This window comes from Lycium ferocissimum, chromosome 1, assembly GCF_029784015.1.
Source record: "Lycium ferocissimum isolate CSIRO_LF1 chromosome 1, AGI_CSIRO_Lferr_CH_V1, whole genome shotgun sequence".
In the NCBI taxonomy this organism is placed as follows: Eukaryota; Viridiplantae; Streptophyta; class Magnoliopsida; order Solanales; family Solanaceae; genus Lycium; species Lycium ferocissimum.
The window spans coordinates 52,641,645-52,660,178 of NC_081342.1; positions in this window are offsets into that span (position 1 = coordinate 52,641,645).

The window sequence follows — 18,534 nt, forward strand, 5'->3', positions numbered from 1 at the left end:
GGTGTACCTGCGTGGCATGAACGCAGCCCCCGAAGAAGAGGGGTCAGTACGAGCAATGTACTGAGTATGCAAGACATGAATAATAATAATACGAACAGGAACGTAAGTATGAACAACAATACCATGGGATTATAGAATCTGCGATGAGATAAGAGGATAGCCTGTACCTTTTTGCCTCTTGGGCAAATGCCGTGCTTTCTTAGCTTTCCTTACTCGTATATATACATACATACATAAAAAAAAGAATATATTATATTGCCGAGCGCGTCGGCAGCCGATCCATTTAACCATAATATGCACATCCCGCGTCCGGGCATCCCCGCGTCCGGACGATATCATGTGCCAAACTCCAACTGATCAGGTGGATACGCGTACATAACGCACTGCCCTTATCCCTATTTTCCCCGTAAATATTTGCATATTTCATGTATAAATATCGGCGTCTATAGCGCCCTGTCTCCTTCATCACATGCATATATCTATAGCGCTCTCGATTCTTTTTGTCACATGCACACACTTATATCATATATATTTAGCGTCTATAGCGCTCCGGTTCTACTATTATATTCCATGTATATTTATTCTATATAGCGCTCCGATTCTCGTTATTATATATATATATGTCGGGTTATAGACATGGCATAGCCGACATCATAGAATCATAGGTAACAGGAATCATGGTCACCATGGAATCATAGGTATCATAGAATCATAGCCATCATAGGATCCTTGTCATCATAGTATCATAGTCGCTTTAGTCGCTAAGACTTTCAATATTGTAAAACTTGGTTTTTGAAGAAAAGAATATTTTGGAAAACACTTGTAAACTTTTAGTGAGGAAAAATCATGCATTGGGGTTAAGGGTTTAATTAAAACAATTCTTATCTCGGTAGTCGAAAAGATGTCCAAAAGTTTCCTTAAACTATAGAATGAAAGTAAGCTAAATGGATCAATAGGAGAGAATTCGGGGAATAGTGGGCCTACCTCGAGGCAAACGAGGCGGCGTATCAAATTTACGTATATTACGTTCATGGCGTCACTTGGGAGGGTCTTAGGGTAATCGAGTCTTACTTGGGTAAGTTTGGATGTTTAAGAAGTCTTTCCGACATTTCGCGCAAGTTCTAATTCAATTCTCTGAATGAATAGTAACTATTTTCAATCTTAGGTTTCAAGAAAAGGAATGATCCCCGAGGCCCGTATCCAGCTTAGTATGTCTAAGACATGCCATAGAAAGAAGGGTGAAGTCTTACATACCTCTTTCCGCTCCTTCTGCTACTCCAAATCCACTTTGCGAATCCGCCAAAATCTATGATTTGGTCACATTTACCAAATATCAATTGGAGCATCCAAAAGTTGAAATTCAAAGTAATCATTGTCTACAAAAATTTCGGCAGCACTTCCCCTGTAAACGTGCCACCCCGAGAATATGGCTCGGCCCAATTCGATAACAACAACCCGAGAATGGAACTCGGCCACAATATCAACAACAATTCCAACAATTATTCTAACCACACTCATAATATTCAATTCAATTTAACTCAATTCACATAACATCCAAACGATTCAATCAACATTCTACTTCGCCAACACCTTCCAATTCAACTAGAAACATTCACGACACATTTTCTATTTTCAAATCCATGGACTTATGTCAACAATTCCATACGTCTTCAACGATATTTTCACAATTTCAAGAAACTATATTAACATCACATTAAGCTCCAAATTAGCCCACACAATTATAATTTCAACTTGAGTCATCAAACCTTCATTTTCATTACATAGAATCCATCACACAACAACTAGAATACTAACTAACATTAATTCATCTTTCCCACACCATGGCAGCCCATTTTCGGCCACACTCCAACATATGCAACTTCATGAATTTCATTCGTTTTCTACATATTATAACAACACAAAAGACATGCTAAATTCACTTAATCCATTACTTACACACATCACCACATGTACACGATTCCTTACTACTACCCACGGCTCAATTCTAACATCCACAATTTCATGATTTTTATTCATTTCCACATACTACAATATTCACAAGCATCCACAACATACAAAAGAGATGAAACCTTACCCTTTTTCTTCAATCTTTCCTCTCGGCTAGGACGTGCTCCTTGCAAAACAATTGGTTTTCCTCTTCCAACAACCACTCCACATGATAGAGACCTTCCACTTAGTATAAAAACTTGAAGGGACAAAATTTTCTTGAACACTTCCTATGGGCTGGTTCGGTCACCCCCTTTGCTGATTTCTCCTTCTTCTTTTTTTTTTTCTCATGTTTTCTTGAAAGTTCTAGAGCAAAATGATGAAGGCTTGCTCTCTAATCTTCACACACACACATATATATATAAGTGGAGACACATGGCCATGCACATGACCACACACATGGCCGGCCATGTGCTTCTTCTCTTTTTTTTTTTTTTGTTGTTTTCTTTCTTTCTTTTCCCTCCAATATTTCTTCAAATTTCTAGAATTCTCCTTAATTAATAAAAGATGACTTCCATGCTTACTTGGTCATCCTTTTATATATATATAACTAATAAAATGTGCACATGACCATGCACATGCTCCATGTCTTTTTCTTCTTTTCTCTCTTTTTTTCCAACAAGCGATAATTTCCGAATTCCAAATTTGCCCTTAACACTCCATGCCAATAATATTATAAGCGACTTGCGCATCCAACCAAACTAAAATATAACCCCGTCCTCAACTTCCCGCCATCAACTCGAAATATTCAAATGTGCAAAAATGCGAGGTGTAACAATAAATGAGAGGGTTCGCCTACCGAGGTGGGAAGGTAGGTGCCTACATGAGCCAAAATTGGGTCGTAACAACTTGTCACGACCCATTTCAGCCTAGGTCATGCGGGCACCTACCTTTCCGACCTCGGTAGACAAACCCTTAACTCAACATTCACAATAATAGAAAATAGCGGAAGAAAGTAAAATAACGTAAGTCTCACAATATAATAATGTTAACAAGTGCGAAAGTAAATGAAATCCACCCCAGTGTCTGGATTGATCATACAAGAGCATCTAAATTCGAATACTAAAGGTCTGAATAATAATACATAAGTAGTCTCAAATCATGTCTCTGAATGGAAAGCAAGACATAAGTAATGTAAGAGTCTTTGAGGTCGCCGGACACTATGCTCACCCCGAAAACTCAAGTGGAAGGTGAAGAGTCGATCAGCCACGACTCGCAGAAGAGATCCGATTCGATACTCGCATTCATAAAAGAATGCAAGCAAGTGTGTCAAGACAAACAACAAGACCGGTAGGCATCATCGGCCGACCAAGCATAGATAACACAATTCGTAAAAATAAGTAGATAGCAAGGAATCCAACAAGTATAAGATAATAAGATCACAACCAAGTATTCGTCATCGCCTACGTAAAGCCTCTAAACCCAAGTACTCCAAGTCTGAAATATATATATCCAATCATCAAAATCAATCACCGCGAATTGAAATCAGGCTAATGCAATGCAATGCAATAGTGGAATGGATGAGATGTAATGCTATGCAAATGAGGTGTACATATGTACTCCGGACGAAAATATTGACGTCTCGGTAGCACAACCCAGTGACACTCAGGGAGTCCAAGTGCCACCCGTCCCGAATCTTTACCCAACAGACAGACAGGACCCTTGCTAATTGCTCACAGGGGGAGTCTCACCGGCACCACCTTGGGGGACCCGCGGAGCCCATGCACTAACAACGATTCCGGAATAACATCGAAATCGGCCATACAACAACGATGCTGGAATAGGTCATCGGCCTCTCACAATCACTCAAGTAAAAGAGTCGCTCAATCAATGATACCGGATACTTACCGGCTATCGGCCATGCATCATGAATATGAGGGAATATATGCAATGCACTTATCAACAATTCCGTAATTGAACCTCAGACATCGGCCTTCTCACAATCACTCAAGTAAAAGAGTTTATCAAACATCAGTTTCATACAATCAACGATTCCGGAATGAATCTTCAGACATCAGCCTTTACAATCACTCAAATAAGGAGTTTATCAAATATCAATTTACTCAATCAATGATACCGGATTATCACTGGCTATCGGCCATGCATCATGAATGTGTGAGAATGAGTGCAATGCGTACGTCAAGCATCCAACAATCAAGTTCAATATCACAAGTACCACGGCGGGTACGCCATCAATGTATCATATCACAATACCATCAAGGGTATGCTAACAATATATCAATATTACTAGTACCAATAATGGGTATGTCAACCATATCTCAATCAGGATAGTAATACAAATTCTGATATTCACCACTACTCGTAGCATCAACCATCAAAATGGAACAATACACTCACATAACGGGGTGGCTAGTCCCAATACATATCAGGGCCTAACCTAAGGCAATATCCAACCCAAGTTCATACTCGAAGGTTCACATGCTGTCTCCGACATTATATTCTAAATATGTGATTCGCTATGCATAGTCTCACTAGAGGTAAGCCATAACCTACTTGGACTGCCGAACCGCAACACCAACAAGTCACTCTATCGCCTTGCCCTTCCTCTGAAGCTCAGAACCAAAGTAGTCTAAGCATAATCGAATTCTAAATTAGAACTAATGGAGAATGATACTAATATTGCTATGACATCAATTAGGTCCATTTTGACCCTAGAAATTGGGAAAACGGGCCCACAAGGGCGAAATGGGAAATTTGCGGTTAAAATATAAAATTGAATCCTAGGTAATCATAACCCAATCATTAATTATTGATTTAACTCAAGACTTGTCCCAAATCTCGATTTCAAGTAAAACCCCAAATTGGATATGAACCCTAATTCTCTAATTCGAAATTCAACGTTAAAAGTGGAAGATATGGGCTTACTAAGCTTAGATTCATCACATTTTAACATTAACATCATCAATTTATCAAGAATAATCTTAGAGAAAAATCTCCCAAAACCCTCCTTCAAATTCCATTTCTAAGGGATTGAAAATGGAAGGGAAAAATCTAAGATGATTGTAATTAAAGAGGAGTAAAGGATTAGACAAAGTTTTACCTTCAAGAATTCCTTCAATTTATCTCCAAGAACAGCTTTCCCAAGCTCTAATATCGAGATATGAAATAATGAGGGTCTAAGACTCATTTAATGGATTTAACTGCCCGTTACCCGCTACAGCTATCACACCCCAAAATCCACCCTAGACGTGGCCGGCATCCGACGTCATGAACAACATCGGAAGAACCTAAATGACACAATAATAACACTTGAACCCGTCAGGTTCAACATTCGCCTCCAACAGTTTATACAATAAAGTTAAACAAATCGTACGTATATGAATTATATCAGCGGAAGTCTTTATAATTTAAATAATTCAACCAAAACATGATAGTGTGCCCGAAAGAGTTAAACAATAACTCTTCTTCTACCCACATTCGATTGTATACTATGGAGCTTCTAAGAATAATGAATAAATGTCTAATTCATCAGGATGCAGCCCGGAAACTAATATAAATAATTAGAATTAAATAAATAGGGTGTCCCACGAATGAATGTGTGGGCTCACCGAATCGAAGAATCGCAAGTCCTTCCTAAATGCCTGGAGTATCAAGAACACGTTTCTTCTCCGTTACCTGACATACCATCAAAAACAACAATGGTATGCCTGAGTACTTCGTACTCAGTGAGTGCCTCGGGGACAATCAGTAATAAGAAAATGGAGTACATAATACATAAAGAAATTAGTCTTGAAGATCATGTGAAACCAATGTAAGAACAGTTATTCAGTTTGTGTATCTCAATAAGCATTATCAAAACCGATTATAAGGCCTTTTGTCAAGGTACAACTTCAAATATGCCTTTCAATAGATCATAATTATCGACAACAAATCCATGAGAAAATAAGAATATCACACATTCCAATACAGGTCCAAGAATCAAGCACATCGAAGGGGTGACCGTAGAGGTTCCCTTGTCACAACGCACCACACCGGAATATGAAATTCTGGGTGGCTATCCTTCCTCCCGAATAGCTAGGCATTAACCGCACTCTGGGTAGCGAACCCGGTAGTGGCCGCTCTTCCTCCCGAATGGCTAGGCAATTACCACACTAGAATCCATAGTGGCTACCCTTTCTCCCGAGTAGCTAGGCCAAACACAACAACAAAGTTCATAGCATAGAAGCCGATTCACAATTTGTCTCAAGGTATGTCACACCATCAATTAATATTAAGGTTCATTATGCCATATCGTAAAGATAAATCATTTCAATAAATGTCTTGAAAACGTTTACACTTCTTTAACCAAGATTTCAATGTCATAATTCATCATGAAAACAATCCTTAGCCATCATCATTGATTATCTCTTATAAAGGAAAAACGATTATGATTTCATATACGTATATAGAGGATAATACAATCAAGGTTTAATGTGGGATTGTCCCCTCATGCACACCAACCATAATCAAAGCAAGGAATTAGGGTTTTGCATGAGAAATTCACCTCTTTATTCAATAAATAACCTTTGAGAAGAAAACATATATCCATGATGCGGTTTTTAAAAGAGAGACATACAAATTATCTTTATATTCAAAAAGGATTTTATTTTTAAAGATACATACCTTAATTATGTTATTCACAGTTCAACAAATTACTTTCCCAGAGGAGAATCACCCAAACCCTAGCTTGAATTCTCTTGAATTAGATTATGCAGTTACTCCCTTGAATTTGGAGGTTTTGAGAAGTAATTTTCGTACTTAGGGTTTTTGAACAGTTGAAAAGTGATAAAATTAACTGAACCCACGCTTTTATAGTTTCTGGTCAACGCGGGAGAAGTACGTCCAAAAAGGACGGGACGTACTTCTAAGTACGGGCCGTTCTTTCAGGCCGTACTTCCAAGAATTTTACAGTGAACAATTGTTGAGACACGGGGAAAGGACGGGCAGAAAGGACGTCCCGTCCTTTGAAGTACGGGCCGTACTTCTAGGCCGTACTTTCCCTAAAATTTCCAGAAAGTTCAGATTGTTGCAGATCAAAGGACGTCCACAGAGTACGGGCCGTACTTTTGTCGTAAAATCCCCCAATTATCGTTGAAATGGGATTTTCATCTCAACACTCCCCAATTTGATTTCTAAGTCCCGAATTGTGAACACAACCTAACTTATAAGGTTCAAAATGACTCATATAACGCTTTCATATTCCATACGAATTTACGGGATGTTACAACAGCGGTGCTGTGACCGCCCCAGATTTAGATGCTCCTGTATGACCAGACCAGATACTGGGGTGGATTTCATTTACTTCTGCACTTGTTAACATTATATTATATTGTGAGACTTATGTTATTTTACGTTCTTCCGCTATTTTCTATTATTGTGAATGTTAAGTTAATTTTTCGCCAACCGAGGTGGGAAAGGTAGGTACCCGCATGACCTAGGCTGAAATGGGTCGTGACATTCTCCTTAGGCATAGCTACTATGTTGACAATATTCCCCCTAAGAACTAGCTCTATGTTTTTCCACACTACAGTTTCATGTTGATACAACTCTAATTTAGAGAAACTTCAAGAAGATGTTAAGCTTGCTTCAGTCACCCTTATTGAAGGCTGTGCGTCCACCAAATAATGTATGAGGGACATGGTTGTGTACCAGTTCCCTTATGCAGTGTAGTATGTAAAGGACACAGGATGTTACCATGGAAAACTCCTTTCTCAAGGGATTAAAAACCACTACCCCAGTAGAATTTCAACTCCACTACACGAGTAACTTCCGGTTACAACCTACTACAAACTAGGAATTAACTCCCACAATCCCTCACCCTTACAATAGTTGCAACCTAAGAACTAACTCTCATAGTCCCTCTACCCTTACAATACATCGATTGTAAGAACCTCTATTTGACTAACTTTAGTCAAGAAAACTAATACACCTAGACTATATGCAGCCTAGTGCACCACTCAAAAGCTTGTGGAAACACACTTCCAGCAAGCACACTTTGAGAATTTAAAACATCTAAAAAACAGCTTCTAAAACAAGAAGAGTAGGTTTACAGTTTAAGCACAAACAAACAAAGACTTAAAACGACATAAAGAACTTAGACTAAAGCTGTGTTTGGATAGGGTTCTTCAATTTTGCAATTGACTTGTTCTTGAGAGAACTTGTGACGGTAAGGATGTGCTCAATTTTGATTAGGTTTTCAAGTCTACTCAATACATTGCCATCATGTTGTATATATAGTAGGAGCATGTGGGATGGATAGAGACCACTTAGTCATTTTGACTTAAAGCATGGGCTAACTCACAGTTGTACTTGTGTGCAGTAAGTGGCTCGGCTTCCTCTTTCCTACTTTAATGCTAATTCCATGTTCATCAACTTATGGTAATATTTTCATAATTTGAAATCCAACCTTTCATCGAGTAGGAATCAGTAAATACTTTGTTTCTCTTATTTGGCATGAAATAGTTTTTCAATCTCTAGTGATACGTGATAATAAGGACCGGCTCCTTTGAACAATTCCTTTGTAGATTTGACTGCTTCATTGAATCCTTTGGAGATCTGTTTGGGTATCTGGTTCTTCAAATGCCTTTCTTATATCTCTCTTGATTGTCATTGGGAACATTGTTTGTCAAATCATCAAAACATCATTATAATCTCAGCATCTATCTAGAGTCAATAGCTACTCAACACACCTTATCCTTGTCAGCACGTAGATTCTCTAGTGCTTCCAATACTGTGTGAGCCATAATGACTAGCTTCCTCTTGGAGTAAGTGTGGATGACATCGTTGATTTCTACGAAGTTCACCTCAACTTCATCATTCTTAACGTTTGAGTTTGATTGAGCTGTAAGTATCATATATTTCTCTTCATTTTTTGTGGGCTGAAGGTTTTCTTTTTCAACATAATAATACAGATTTTGTGTGGTCTGTAAATGTTGATCCTTTGTCTCCATAGTTGTATTTAATTTGCAAGGATACAAGTGGAGATTTACTATACTCGTTGGGACCAATGCAACATAGGAGAATCCTTTTTGCTTTGGCATCTGTCTGAATGCTCGTTTTTTATGATCTTTTTTCAGGGAACCTTTGGGGCTATTTTGAATAATGTTCCATATCTTTCGATCTTCACCAACTAAGATCTCTTGCATTCTTGCTTCCATCATCCATAATATTTTAATTTAAAGCATGGAGACCTTGTGATTAATTTTCCTTCTTGTACTTCTGTAGGTACAACCATCCTTAGTCTTTCAAGGTGTTAACCTTTTATTGAAAGATCTGGATCTAATACGAATTGGTAGTTTTCCTGCGACCTATGCACTCAAGGAACCAGGTTCTTTGGGCAGCTAGACTAGAAGGTAAAGTGTGAAATATGTAAATCAAAATAATAATTTTCAATTGGAAAACTCGTTGCTCAAGGGAGGAAAGGAAAAACCACGACCTACCTCTTGTAGGATTTTCTCGAACTTCACTAAACACGAGTAATTTAAAGGTTACAACTCGTTCCCAACAGTTCTTTCCCCTCTCCTCAACAATTTTCACAATTTTTGGGTCTCTCACCTAACTTTTCAATGACTCTACCTAGTCAATGAAGTCCCTTAAAACACAAAACAACACCTACTACAATCCATAAGAATGTAATCAAGATCTTGTCTTGAAACCAAAAGAACCTAACTATTACAACTCAAGAACAATATAGAGAAACTTGATAGGAACGAGTATCTATTTTTATGTATATATATATATATTCTTCTTCGTGACTTTGTGTAGATGTCATATATATATATATATATATATATATATATATACCACCGAGCACCACTCATTCTATTGCTTATATATATCTTCACTCATATCTCTTATCATTCATAATTATAGAAAATGACTTCCATTTAAAACATATTTACTATATAAACATAATATTTATATATATATATATATATATATATATATATATATATATATATATATATATATATATACACATGCATATACGTAAGCACTAGTGAGACCATACTACCCACACATACGTATCTACGAGCCTCTACTAGAACACTGAACATATGGACGGGACAGGACCCCGTCATGCCCAAAATAGATGTACACAAAATAATGTCTCAAAATAGCACCTCCGAAATAAAGGAGGGCTCCTGTAATCTGCTGATAGCTCCTACGGATCTGCACCGTCTCTCTGTCTACCTGTGAGCATGAACACAGCGTCCAAAGAAAAGGACGTCAGTACGAATATTGTACTAAGTATGTAAGGCATGAATGAAATGAATATAATAGGGAAGGCATAATGGCACAGGACGAGGACATAACCTTCGACTGGATACATTTTATACATATATTACACATAGCATATCATATAAGCTACCATAGCATATACCTCGTCTTATCATACATACCTCATCATGTTGTACCTACATTATCACATCATACAGACATCGTCATAATATACTTGCATTATCATATCATACAAACATTATCACATCATACATACATCAGCATAGGATAAATCATCATCGTTAGTCCGCGTCTGGGTACCCATCATATGCAGCCCACCAGTGGTGGTCATGTCCGGCCCTCTAGGCACGGTGTAGTCGCACGCAGCCCACTGGTGGTGGTCATGTCCGGCCTTCTAGGCGCGGTGGAATCATAGCAACAACCCTCATATGCAGCCCACTAGTGGTGGTCATGTCCGGCCTCCTGGGCACGGTGTAGTCGCACGCAGCCCACTAGTGGTGACATGTCCGGCCAATTAAGCACGGTGGAATCTCATCGTCATACATATCATGCATTCGTCATCACACATAACATATGCTTATCGTTACCATACATTTCATAGACATATCGTGGCTTTATCCTAACTTAACATCATCAAACCATATATAAATACCATATCCTCATCATCATACATTTCATAGGTACATTGTAGGCTAACATCATCATACATATCATAGATTTACAATTATTAATCGTCTTACAAACATATCATGGCTCTATCATAATTTAGTATCATTACATACATGTATATATATACACATATCATCACACCATATATTGGGACTCATAGGCATCTATAGTCATGTCGGGGTGATGTAAGGTCGTGGAACCCCGACCACATTATGGAGTAATCAGATCATCGTATCTCACCTTGAAGGGACTAACATTTTAAGGTGAGTGTACATAAGAAGAAGCATCAATGGAACCGTACTTAGAATCATTGACTTCGTGGGCGTCATTTCTCACTCTAGGACCCTTTAGATTTAACTCATCATCGTCAATTATCATGCCCGTGCCTTATCTCTCTTCTTTATCTTATACATGTGTAGCTCCCTATAGTCATAGACTCATTTCCATTACTATCGTGCTCATAATATATCTCTTATCTTTCTCTCGTATGGCTATTTATGAACGTAGGCTCTTAGTTCTTCGGAATTTGGGAGATTCATGGAGACGGAGGAAGGTCATGCCTTGAAGGGAAAGAGACTAACATCGTAAGATGGGTCTATCAACAATGAATAATAGCGAGGCGTCGTATGAAGGTCATTAGCTTTGTAGAAATCTTGTATCATAAGTTTTTAGGATCTCTAGACCCAGCTCATCATCATATTCATAACATACTTATTACTTCATCTCATGCGAGCTCTTTATAACGTAGACTCATCATTTCCGATACATACATATATGTAGAGAAATTATTGAAAGATAGGAGGATTCATACCATAGAGTCATGCCTTAGAAAGAAAGGTTGAGCCTTACATACCTTTGTCGTTTAACTACTCGATTGCTTGCTCGTCCTCTTTTAATGCACTCGTTAATACCTTCAATGTGATTCGTATCAACATTAGTTAGACAATCATGAGAGCGTACTTACTAAAGCTATAGAAAATTGGGCAGCATTTCCTTTGTTTATACTACTTTCCGCCATATTCCATATCAACCCTCAACATTCATAACAACGATCACAATATCATAAACAATAAGCATCATCCATTCGCATTATCCACATTTAGAAATTTCACTCCAAATTCTTCATATTCATGACCAAAGTTCACTATCGTGTTCTTTCATATACAATACTCATTCCATGTTCTAAATGTCATTTATAACGTATTCATAATCTCAACATATCAATATTCACAACTCCAACCAAACTTCTATTCATCAACAACACTATTGCCACATTTATGACCCATTTCATACATTTTTGTACCACCCAAGTGTTTCAACTTTACAATACTTCTAACATCATGAAAATACCATAAAAATTACCTTAGATGATGGAGGAACAAGCCTTGGATGATAATACACCTCTTGCACCAAAACCCTATTTCCCCCTTTCTTGAATTTCTTGGTTTAGATGGCTTTAATGAGTTTCAAAATCTTGATTCTTGTTGGTTTGATGAAGTTGATCACAATTTTTCCTTGAATTCGTGTGGTTGAAGTGTATGGAAGGTTCTAGAGGCTTTGAGAGAGATGGAGAGGTGTATGGAATGAAATAAATGAAGTGGGAATACATTTATAAACTTGGAACATTTCAGCCCGTCGGGAGTTCCACAGACTGTTCCACGGTCCGTGGAACCAAGTGTTGGCCGTGGAACCGGTCGTGGTTCATGACCAGCCAGCTATCTCCTCTGCTGGCTATTCCACGAACACATCCACGGTCCGTGGATCATGATGCTGTCCGTGGAACATGGTCGTGGAACTCACGGTTCACCGAAGTTGTTCCCGTCGTTTCGTTTGATCTCCAATCCTTATGGAACCTTCTTAGCACTTGTTTATCACTTCATTAACAATCTAAGGGATCATTATAACTCTTCCCAACACATCATTAAGTCATCATCAACTTGTTACTTGTAAATCCTTTCCGATACTTATCGCATACATTGCCTTCTCTAACAACTTTTCTTCCTTAACATCGGATGTCTTTAAAATCTTACTTAAGGTCATCAAAAGTCATTACTTACTTATCGAAATATCATACACTTCATGTTCCTCATTAGCCTACTCACTGTGCATCAACGGAAAATTTTTTTGAGGTGTAACATTCTTCCCCCCTTAAAAACATTCGTCCTCGAATGTTAAGCACTTGGGAATTCTACAAAAATTTCGCCAGAGTTTCCCCTATAATATGGCACTACCATCCTGTCACAACAACCCATAATATCAATGCCTCATAGGTCCACAACACAATAGCAATATAAATTGGCCACACACGACCCATTTACATGAAGGAAAAGCATACATACCTTAAAATCTCGATGTCTCATCATAATTTTTCTTCCGGAGGCTGAAATTAGTACGGATATTTGGACCTCATGATTTCTTCCGCTTCCCAGGTCATCTCTTCTCGATTATTATTTCTCCACGAAATTTTAACTGAGGCCACTTCTTTGTTTCTAAGCCTCCGTACTTGCCTATCTAATATGGCAATGGGTTTTTCATTATAAGCTAACTTTTCTGTCACTTGAACATCACTTACGGGGACGATCCTAGTAGAATCTCCAACATATTTACGAAGCATCAAGGCATGAAAACTGGATGGACTAACTCCAAATCAGGGGGTAAATCTAATTCGTAAGCCACTTGGCCTACTTTGCGCACAATTTCATAAGGTCCAATATACCGGGGACTTATCTTCCCCTTCTTGCTAAATCTCATAACGCCCTTCATTGGCGACACTTTCAAGGATACCCGGTCTTTCACTTGAAATTCTACGTCTCGTCGATCCTTTTTCTTGCTCAATAATGATATTAAGTCTTACATGGTTTGTAGATCTATCTCACTTGGTTTCATTGGCAAAGTATAAATACTAGCAAGTTACATAATCATTCTTGAGTGATTCGTGTGCATACACCCATACATATACATGTATCCATATCCGTATACATATTCGTGTTCGTAGCCGTATTTTCATCCATACTTGCATTCACCTACATATTCACTTTCATAGCATTTCTATATCCATAACATTTTTGTACTCGCATTCGTATCATATACATATCACATATATTACATTTGCTTAGCATATTCGTACTCATATTGATTTCATATACATAGCATTTACATAGCATACCCGACCACGAGGGTTCAGTGTCATACATAGGCACATATACATATAAGGTCATAGGCATCTTTGGCATCGTTACTATCGTCGTTCATTACACCTATCTGTCACATCTTAGGGTCTATCGTTCAATCTCTATACTTAGGTTCTCTTTACTCGCTTCCCCCCTTTAAGGGTTTTGCCTGTACCATTCTCCAATCCGTTGCTTCACCTTCAAATTTTTGATTTCATATATATATCCCTTGCTATACTACATCTTATCCAGGCCGTTTCCCATGATTTATAACTTCGATAATTTACGTGTGAGATCTTAACATACTCTTCTTATAATTTCGTAATCAATGATACAACAGGCATAGCAATCCGAACAAGGATGTATTTTACTTAGCTCATCTGGTAGTTATGAGTCGATGTCTAGATTCGCTCCAATTAACAACTTTTGTTTCATGGGAATATTCACAATAGTAGTATGTCTAGTTACTCAACCACTTCTGTCACTTACCTTTCTTCAATACCCAAAATTCACCTATAGCATCATCTTTTTCCCTCTCTTCTCATTTCAAACTATTCCTCTCCTTCCTATAATCGACCTATAGCAATCGTAAATGTGTTTTCCCTTAACCTCGCCATTTTGTTTCTTTGTTTTCAAGGATCCAAGTCTCTTATACCACTAACACCCCTTATTGCCTTCTACTCCTTTACTCTTGTGTCACCCTCGACATTGGCTTCAAAACCAATCATAATCATGTTATATTTGTTGTTGATGACAGCCTTACTTTATCGCTTTATCATCGTACGGTGAACTCGTAATTCATAACCACATTTCTCTCTCCAATTTATTCTTTTATATACTTTACTCGTTCTGTCTTAATGGAGGATATTCGTAGGCGATGCATCTTCCTTTTCTCATAGTGCAATTATTTCTTAGGCACGCGTACTTCGTGTATCTTCTCCTCCTTCTATATCCGTACTCAATTCTCTACATCCTTTTCTTCTCAATTTATCCTATTTCCTCCCTTCTTATAATCAGTCCTTTATTCCTCGCACAAGGAATTCTATCCTTAACTCAGTACCGCCTTGTCCTTTAGAATATATCACCTTTATACACTCCGTTCTCAATCACTCATTTGCTGGCCTTCTCTTCTCTTCACGATAATTCTGTCTACGGTTCCCGCCATTTCTTTTAAATTCCAAAGAAAATTTCGGCAGGGTTTCTCTTGTAAACATAACAATCCCAAACCTACACATAGTCCAATAAAAACACGTCCCATGCCTTAATAGGACATGTATCGGGACACACATAATATGCAACTCAGCAACATAAGATCACTTACCATTAAAGGGTATAAATAATGGAGCTTGTCTCATAAGTTGTGCCTGCACACTCGGTCTAGGATTCCATTATATATATTTTATATGACACACACCTCCAATCAACTTACTTGTAAATCATGATTCCAGCTATCACTAGGTCACTAGCAATTATTGTCATCTCAAATTGTTGGGTTGGCTCAGATTTCTCACCTCAACACAATCATCACACCAGGAGTAATATATGACAACGTAGAACCCGAATCAATCGGTACATACATACCATAAAGGGTTAATGAAAATATACCTGGGTCAATATCGGAGGGATACTCAAGATTCTGTCGCCCAGCTAATGCATAAGTATGACGCTGGGATCCACTCGAACTAAGTGCTCTCCTCCCGATCCCCTCACCGACCTGCCGATGTCCGAGAGTCTTGCCTTGGAGGGCGCATGGATGACGAAGAAGATCTAGCTACGCGGATCCCGTAGGGCTAAACCGCATCTTTACCGCCTCAAAATGGACTCTCTCATAAATGGCATGGCTTGCACAGCATATAGCAAACATCCAGACCCAAGCGGCACGGTCCCCAATGTAACCTCCTACATTGACTACATCGCGGTACGGGTGATCTTATCCGGCTTGAATCACCCCTAACGTGAGAATTGGGAACCCTGGGACTCTGGGGCAGTCTAGAATCAGTAGATCCATCACATCTGGGTCCAGGAAACTGTGGAGGAGCACTAGTTGTTGAACGAACCGAGTGCCTGGAGAATTGTTGTCTCGGAGTGCCCCTTAACTCTTGATCAAACTCTGAAGAATTAACTCTTTTTCTCCGACCCCTATTACCGTGGCCCACATCCTGCCGCTGAGCTTGGGCGGCTACTAACTGAGTCAGTAAAAGAATGGCCTATCTCATCTCTTGGCCCGAGGTGTCTGGAGAAGGGACTGGGGGTGCGGGAGCTAAAATTGGGGCTTCCCTCTGATCCTCTAAAGTGGGCAGGGTACGCGGAATCCGAGATAGGGCCTTGTTTTGGGGTTCACTCTCCCCCACATCCGTAGATGGCCCCCTTCCGACTTCCGCAATCACCGCTTGCCCCTTCTGGGCTGTAGTAGCTTTTCCTTTCATCGACTTTACCGAAATCATAAACGCACCATTAGAGAGGGGGAAAATCTTATAACATGGCTCTATCGCACGATCTCATAAGAAGAAAGATGGTCATTTTCCTAAATGCCCTGTAGCCTCTTGTTTATTAGCGTGGCGCGTAACACACCATAAACAAGACTCTACTAGACACGGCTCGTAGACACTTCCTAGGACTGAACTGCTCTGATACCACTTCTGTCACGACCCGACTAGGGCCGCGACTGGTACCCGAGGCTGACCACCGAGCACCACTCATTCTATTGCTTATCCTGTCTTCACTCATATCTCTTATCATTCATAATCATAGAAAACAACTTCCATTTAAAACATATTTACTATATAAACATAAGCCCTTTATGCTATCATAATAGTATATATATATATATATATATATATATATATATATATATATATACATGCATATACATAAGAACTAGTGAGACCATACTACCCACACATACGTATCTACGAGCCTCTACTAGAACACTGAACATATGGACGGGACAGGACCCCGTCATGCCCAAAATAGATGTACACAAAATAATGTCTCAAAATAGCACCTCCAGAATAAAGGAGGGCTCCTGTAATCTGCTGATAGCTCCTACGGATCTGCACCGTCTCTCTGTCTACCTGTGGGCATGAACACAGCGCCCAAAGAAAAGGACGTCAGTTCGAATATTGTACTAAGTATGTAAGGCATGAATGAAATGAATATAATAGGGAAGGCATAATGGCACAGGACGAGGACATAACCTTCGACTGGATACATTTTATACATATATTACACATAGCATATCATATAAGCTACCATAGCGTATACCTCGTCTTATCATACATACCTCATCATGTTGTACATACATTATCACATCATACAGACATCGTCATATCATACTTGCATCATCATATCATACAAACATTATCACATCATACATACATCGGCATAACATACATCATCATCGTTAGTCCGCGTCTGGGTACCCATTATATGCGCCCCCACCAGTGGTGGTCATGTCCGGCCCTCTAGGCACGGTGTACGCAGCCCACTGGTGGTGGTCATGTCCGGCCTTCTAGGCGCGGTGGAATCATAGCAACAACCCTCATATGCAGCCCACTAGTGGTGGTCATGTCCGGCCCTCTCGGCGCGGTGTAGTCGCACGCAGCCCACTAGTGGTGACATGTCCGGCCAATTAAGCACGGTGGAATCTCATCATCATACATATCATGCATTCATCATCACACATAACATATGCTTATCGTTACCATACATTTCATAGACATATCGTGGCTTTATCCTAACTTCACATCATCAAACCATATATAAATACCATATCCTCATCATCATACATTTCATAGGTACATTGTAGGCTAACATCATCATACATATCATAGATTTACAATTATTAATCGTCTTACAAACATATCATGGCTCTATCGCAATTTAGTATCATAACATACATGTATATATATATATATACACATATCATCACAACATATATTGGGACTCATAGGCATCTATAGTTATGTCGGGGTGACGTAAGGTCGTGGAACCCCGACCACATTATGGAGTAATCAGATCATCGTATCTCACCTTGAAGGGACTAACATTTTAAGGTGAGTGTACATAAGAAGAAGCATCAATGGAACCGTACTTAGAATCATTGACTTCGTGGGCGTCATTTCTCACTCTAGGACCCCTTTAGATTTAACTCATCATCATCAATTATCATGCCCGTGCCTTATCTCTCTTCTTTATCTTATACATGTGTAGCTCCCTATAGTCATAGACTCATCGCCATTACTATCGTGCTCATAATATATCTCTTATCTTTCTCTCGTATGGCTATTTATGAACGTAGGCTCTTAGTTCTTTGAAATTTGGGAGATTCATGGAGACGGAGGAAGGTCATGCCTTGAAGGGAAAGAGACTAACATCGTAAGATGGGTCTATCAACAAAGAATAATAGCGAGGCGTCGTATGAAGGTCATTAGCTTTGTAGAAATCT